The sequence below is a fragment of the Hipposideros armiger genome, unplaced genomic scaffold, assembly GCF_001890085.2.
Source record: "Hipposideros armiger isolate ML-2016 unplaced genomic scaffold, ASM189008v1 scaffold_336, whole genome shotgun sequence".
NCBI lineage: Eukaryota > Metazoa > Chordata > Mammalia > Chiroptera > Hipposideridae > Hipposideros > Hipposideros armiger.
Genome location: NW_017731686.1, coordinates 1434833 through 1441219, shown reverse-complemented (window position 1 = coordinate 1441219; position 6387 = coordinate 1434833). Strand labels below are relative to the sequence as shown.

The 6387-nt window shown below is 49.0% G+C and overlaps 1 long non-coding RNA gene across 1 annotated transcript; it reads right to left on the bottom strand.

Moving 5' to 3' along the window:
* Nucleotides 1–581: 581 nt before the first annotated feature.
* On the bottom strand, nt 582–6050 carry LOC109392560 (uncharacterized). Its single transcript, XR_002126079.1, has 3 exons — nt 5849–6050; nt 4909–4995; nt 582–696 (listed from the first exon to the last, which is right to left on the bottom strand). It is a non-coding gene; the product is annotated as an uncharacterized LOC109392560 (long non-coding RNA).
* Nucleotides 6051–6387: the final 337 nt, after the last annotated feature.

Genomic DNA, 6387 nt, shown 5'->3' with positions numbered 1-6387 from the left:
TGCGCGGAGAAGACTGGCCCACGCAGAAGGAAGTGGAGCAGGAACGAAAGGACCAGTGGCCCCGTTCCCTGTGGGACCCAGAAGAGCTCATTTCATCCTCACAGCCTCCCTGTGAGCAGCACAGCCCGTGAAGCTCTGTTTCCTAAGAAGTCCACGTTTTACTTGAGCTGGCTTCAGTGAACTTCTTTTTGTTTTTGTTTGTCTGTTTTTGTTTTTCTTAAAATATTTTATTGGGGAATTGGGGGAGGGGAACAGCGCTAGGGAATCGGGGGAAGGGGAACAGACAAGTTGCTCTCTTTTTTGTTCTTCAGTCTAGTTGTGGAGGACGTTGCTTCACTGCCCATGTTGGTATCATCATTGCGTTCTTCCCGGGTGAGGCAGATCAGTCACCGGCCTTTGGACGGCCGCTCACTGCGGCTGCTGGCAGCTCACACCAGCTGCCGGCCACTCACAGTAGCTTATGGCAGCCCACTGCAGCAGGGGCTGCAGCCTAGCCGTTGCTGGTGACTCACCGCAGCCCAGCTCCAGGTCAAGCTGTTGTTCACCGTCTTAGCTGTGGAGGGCAGTGTCACTGGCCCTCATGTGGGATCCGAACCAGGGTCCTGCTGCTCAGAGCTGGTGTCACAAGCCAGCTCTTAACCAACGCGCCAATCGGCCAGACCTGAACTTCCTTCTTGACAACCAAACGATCTCAGGCTACAGCAGAAATAAACACACACATTATTGGAGTGATTTTCAAGTCTCTCCTGGCTTCTCCAATGCTGACCAGGGTCTGCAAACTCACATCCACTTGGATGTGTCTCAGCAACCTCCAAGCTAACATGCATGAAAGCAAACCCATCCACTTTAAGTGTTCCCGATCTCAGCAAATGTCACTAATATCCTCCCCCTTGTTCAAGTCAGAAACCTAGGAATTATCTTCGACTTTCCACTCTGCTTCACCTCCCATATCCAACCTATTACAAGTCCTCTCAAATATTGCTCATATCCATCCATTTTGCTGCCCCTCACTACCTTGCCTGGGTCCAGGCTCCATCACCTCACATCCGGGATCTGTAAGCAACCTCCTACGTTTCCCTGCCTCAGTTGTGCTCCTCTCCAATACCCTTCTAATATGTCAGACACACACACACACACACACACACACACACGTGCACGCGCGCGCGCGCGCACACACACACGCACACACGCATGCACGCACACACACATCAGCATTTAAAATCCTGCCATGGTTTGCCTTTGCCTTTTAGGGTAAAATCAAAACTCACGTGCACTGTCTACAATGCCCCACTCATCGTTCCCTCTCCAGTCCTGACTCTCAGCATCCCGCCCACACTTTGCCCAGAATGAACCTCTTTCAGTTCCTCAAAACTGTTGTGCTTCTCTGTCTGAAGGACTTTTGTGTGCCCTGTTCCCCTCTGCGTGGAACTCTTCCTCTACCTGGCTGACTCCTACTCTCCTTCTGTGTCTCATCTTCCGTGTCTTCTGCCAAGCCTCACCTGACTCAGCGCCAGGCGAGGCATCCCCAGTAGTGGTCCTGTGACCTCCTGTACCTGGCCACGGACAGCACACGCCGGTCCTCATGGCCCTTTTTTGTTTGTAGTATCTGTCACCCCTGCTGACTGGAAATGCTGTGCGGGCATAGTCCTGATGCTGAACCCAAAGCGCATGCTCAGGAAGTGCTGGCGCAGCAAATGCATTAATATATCAAAGCATTGTTCTCACGCTCCTAACTACACAGATATTTTAGTGAGCCAGCTCCTCATTTTTGTGATAGCTTACACATTTACAAGTCCTGAAAGGGAAGGTGGGAGATGAGCCCAGAAAACAACATTAATAATAATATTGACTGTTACTATTATTAGCACACTTGAAATTTCTTATCCCTGTTTGCACTAGGCCTGTAGCTTATCCTCTCATTACTCTAATTACACTTTGACTCTCCTTGACCTTACAGTGAGTCCTTATCCAGGACCTTCTTGGATCTTTATGCAAATCAAATCTCACAGGACTTTCCAGAAGTCCCTCCTCCTCACATCAAACTAAGGGTGGACATAAGGCAAAAAAATCTCCACTACGCAGGTGCAGGAGCGTATGAGTCAGATGAGGAAGCCGAGTTTGCACACATGAGGCTGAGATAAGAGACCAGGCTGTTGTCTCTCACCACAGGCTGCCTGTGGGGGCCAATCAGTCCATTGCAGAACAGATCAGAGAGAAGACACTGGAGCTTGTGGTGGGGGGCAGGCTAGGCAGTAACTATAACATGACAGGCACAAAGTGCTCAGGAACTAGACACATATGATGATTTGGGAAAGGTAATAGTTATGAGAGGGAGGCACTGAATGAAGATGCTTCGACCCAGAGTCTCAGAAGATGGAGACCGTGGTGAGGAGGAAGGTTATTCAGGAGAAGATGGAACCTGAGGAGCTCTAAGGAGAGTCATACACTTGGAAGTTGGGAGAGGCGAGGGCCGAGGATGACAATTTGGAGGTGACCCACGTGGAGTTGATAGTCGCAGGATGGTTAAGGGAGATTCTATAAGGGGAGCCAAATACAGAGCCAACAGGAGCTCCCCAGGTGGACCAAAAAGACCACAGGAGACTGGGAGAAGAACTCCAAGGAGCTATAGATGAAGGTCAAGGTCAGAGGTCATCCAGACATAGTGTGAGGTGACAAATGCCAGGGGAGGGGAGAGGTTGAGAGGGGTTGATTTGCAGTATTCAGCACTGATCATTGTATTTGAGCCCTTAACATGGGCTAGGCATGTTTCCAGGAATTCTTCATCAATGATCTCTTTTAATTCAGTGAGGCTGTGAGAGAGGTGTTAATATTGTCCTCATTTGAGAAATGAGCTGAGACTCTGAGAAATCATCGAATTCATCAGGGCTGTATGGCTAGTAAAAGGCAGAGTTCGATTCAAACCCACTGTCTTGGAAGCCAAAGCTGGGTCTTGGGACATGAAGGGAAAGATGGAAGAAGATAGGTATCAGTTTGCTGTGACTCCGGGTAGCTTGACAGAACAAAACAGAAGTCTCCATGCTGGATGAGAATTAAAGTGAAAAGAAATAGGAAGCCTGAATACTCTTCCGATGAAGTGAGGCAAGGATAGGGGGAGTGGGAGAAAAGGAGCCTACCCGACCTGTGTCCCTGCAGCTGCGTCTGCCTCTGCCTGGGCGGGCCTGAGCAGGGGAGCCTTCTCCCTCTGCCTGACTGGAAATGCAGCCCCAGGGTGGCCGTTTTGGAGCCTCTTCAATGGCCAAGGAGAGCTGACAGAGCCGAGATGGGCAACAGTTCATTCACTTCCCAGAGCGCCCGTGTTAAAATGCCTCACAACCCAGGAAGGAGACAGAGGACCTGAGAGGCCTGGGACATGGGCAGCCCAGTCAAGTTAGAGACCCCGCTGTGGGGCTTGCCTGAAGCAAACAGCTGTGGGGGCGGACTCCACAAAAAAGGAAAAACAGACAGAAAAAGTCGATTATAGGAGGATGTGAGTTTGCTTAAAGGAAAAACAATTCTTTTCTCCAAACTTAGAAACCTAGGGATAAAGTCAGAGGTGTTACCCAACCCCCGCCCCTAGTTCCTGTTCTTCCTGCTGCCTCATTTAATCTTTCTTTATTTCTTCTTCTCCCTCACATTCTACCCCAAAACTGTAAAGCCCTTACCCATTAAAATCTAAATTTAGGAAAGAGAAAAGCGGGAAGAAGAGAGAGAGAGGTTTCTTTTCCCAGAAAATTCAGAGGTGACTTGGTGCTTTTATGGGAGAGAACAACCAAATCTAGCACCTTAAGTGCTGGATGTTGGGCCAGACCAGAGAGAGAACGCGAGGGACGCCCAAGGCCTCCTGGAAAGGAATTTGAGGCAGATCTGGGGCCTGGATGTCAGAGCCCTGCGATGTGTGCAGTGAGAGGAAAAAGAAGAGGAGAAAGGAAAGCCATGCCAGGTCTGAGGGGATTGCTTCTGGTGGGCACGAGTCTCTCTTGAGGGGGGAATATTGGTTCTGCTAGATGTGTCATTGATCTGTTGCCTCAGAACTAAAGAAGATGTAACCAAAGTCTGTCCCCACCAGTTGGCCAATCCCACGAGGCACCGGCACCTCTATACCTTCCCCTCCCTCACCTCAGACACCATTTTTTTTTTTCTTCTCAACAATAGCTGTGTCTTCTGCTTTCAATCAGTATTGCTGACTTTCAAGTCAAGGCTAAGAAGATTTGCACATACAGGGGACAGCAGCTGACCTCTCCACTGCTTTGCTGGTTTGCATACGGAAGTAAATCAGGGCGGATGCTGGGTGCAGGCAGGCGTTAGGACAGTGACTCCTGGAGTTGTGCCAATCACCAACTCTGGTGAGTTCAGAAGAATCAGAAAGTGAGGGCACCCTGAGCCTGCTCTCCACCCTCCTTCTCTGGAACCCTGTGACACACACCTTCTTCTGTCTCTGCAGCCCAAGCAGCTCATCCCAGGCTCAGGCCTTTGTGGGTCTCTCTGCCTGGACTATTTCTCCCAAGTGGCTGCCTTCCCTGGTGGCCTTGCTTTTGTTTCTAGAGCTCAGCTCAAATAGCAACTCCTTTGAGAGGCCTTCTGTCTGTCCTGTTCTATTATTTTCAAAGCACATATCCCTATCCAAAAGTTATTTTAAAAACAACTTATTAGTTCTCTCTCGCCACTAGAATGTGATCTCCACGAGCACATGGCCTTGGGACACCTTATTCCCTCCTGTGTCCTTAGCACCTGCCTCTTACTGAGACTGCTCAGTTTAAGTGTCACAAATTAAATTCATGTGAATTGAAGCTTGAACCCACCAAAAGGAACCAAACGTTTAAAATTATGTAGAAGCAATTAAAATTGTTACAAATAATTATTTTTGCCCATCCCTCCAAACGATTGTCCATCATCTCCCGAGTTGCTCACCTCTTCCCTTCCATCTCACAGGATGCTGCCTTCAGGATGTCGGGTGGGAATGTCTACACACTCCCAATGGTAAAAGGGAACCTATGACTAAAAAGATGGTCATCTTGGAAGATTGTATAAAACATGCTGTAAAGGACAATCTCCAGAGGAGATATGGCATCAGGAGTAGGGCGTCTCCTTTCTGTGAACAGTTCCTATGGACAGTAGCCTGGCCAGCTACTCCACTCCGGTAAAAACAGGCCCGTGGGGAAACCTGCCATGGAGGTTCACCCTTCCCTGCCCTCACCTCAGGAAGGTGCTGGGAAAGATCAGAAGAACTCAGGCAGTACTGGCTGACTAGAAAAAAAACAGCCAAAGGGCATGGGGGTGGGGGTGAGGGGAGACTGATTCCATGTTCCTCCCCAACCCCCAGCTTTCTTCTCCCAAAGAGCCTTCTGTTCAGAGAAACTAAATGTCTCTGATAGCAGATCACAAATTCAGGACAAAAAAGCTTCACTATGCAGCTGGAGACTGTATTGTGGGCAAACAGACGTTGGACACTTTTTTTGCTTATGAACTTTCAGAGACCATTTGAATAAAAGACTGTTTGTTCCTGGACAAACACTCACCAGCAAAAAAGCCTTTAGAGCAGGGGGGATTTTGTTTTGCATTTCCGAGAGAGAGAGAGAGAGAGAGAGAGAGAGAGAGATGTCTGACTTGTTCTACTTACCTTTCAGATAAAAGAACCTAAACTAATTTGTTTACTATTGCTGGGGATTCATATTTACAAGTTCCTGTGCCATTGTGGTAAAAAGAAATGCTATTTTTAAAAAGTAAAAACCCACACAAGCCTCCATACGTAGGCTTCTTCTTCCCCTTCCTGCCTCCCCCTTGCATTTTACAGATGGCCACGAGTATACAAGCCAAGTCAGAGCTCACCAGGTAACCAGGAGGCGCTTACCTGCCTTGCCCAACCTCCCTTCAGAAGACGCTGAACTTGGAAACCAACCTCTAGTCAAAGTTCCATGAAATTCTACGTGCCTCAAAAGTCACACCCCAGATTTGCTCCTTTTCAGAAAACCAAACTCCTGGCATACGTGAACACATGCCCTGGGTTTCAATACCTCACTCCTTGCAGTCCTCACGTTCCCTGTATACATGGACCGTTTCTGAAATCAAGCTAGCAAGAGGTTGAATAATGTCCTTTAAAAAGAGGGTGTGCCATAACTGGGTCACTAACTGTGTGAGTAATCACAGTTGCCTGTAACCGCAGTGACTGTGGCTTCAACCTGACTTGGTCATTTGTAAACCACAAAATGACCCAGCCATCTGCAGGGGCGGCTGAGCTCTGGGGCTCCACATCTTCCCAGGCCTGCTCCCTCCTCAGCCGCAGATGGAACAGGAGCCCCCCTGGCTTGGGGCTCAGGGCACTTGCGGCACTTGGAATGGATCTGACCACTTCAGGCCTCTTCTCAGGCAAGTCTTTACTGGCTCCAGTCT